Raw genomic sequence first — 636 nt, 5'->3', positions numbered from 1 at the left:
TCAAAAGTTAGCAGATTTGTATTTCCTTTTCGCTCCAGGTTATATGCTAATGGTAACATTCCAGCAGTTTAGACACATTTAGTCAAGTGAGGAAGATGTAGTCAGGAAGAAAATTGAAAAATAAAAAACACAAAGTATCTAATATAAATAGGGGTGGAGGTATTTGTAGTTGTGGTCAAGAAATCATAGCTAAAAAATGAAGAATAAAAATTACAAAGAATCTAATGTCAATGGAGGGGTGTGTGGAGAGGGTGTTTATGGCATTAGGTTAAACGGCTGAGAAAGTTTAGTGGGGATGTTATTCCAGTGTTTAAACTTTGCTACTGCCTACACCGACATACCCGCAAAGACAAGCACTCACACACATATTCATACATGTGCGTGCATGGATGTAAAAATTCACGCACACATGCGAAGCACATGACCGTCCGCATGCGCACACACATATACACATACATACATATCGACAGACATCAGTCATCCTGTCGATAGACACACACATTCACTCACTCACGTACACACGCTCCCCCATATATATGCACTAGCGCCACCCGGCTCGTGTACATATACACATCCCTCTATATTTACATGCACTCCAATCGTCCCCTTTCCACACAAAGGTACAACCTTGTGCAT

This window comes from Octopus bimaculoides, chromosome 30 (genome assembly GCF_001194135.2).
Source record: "Octopus bimaculoides isolate UCB-OBI-ISO-001 chromosome 30, ASM119413v2, whole genome shotgun sequence".
Lineage (NCBI taxonomy): Eukaryota > Metazoa > Mollusca > Cephalopoda > Octopoda > Octopodidae > Octopus > Octopus bimaculoides.
The sequence above is the reverse complement of the archived record's forward strand: the minus strand, read 5'-3'. Positions refer to the sequence as shown.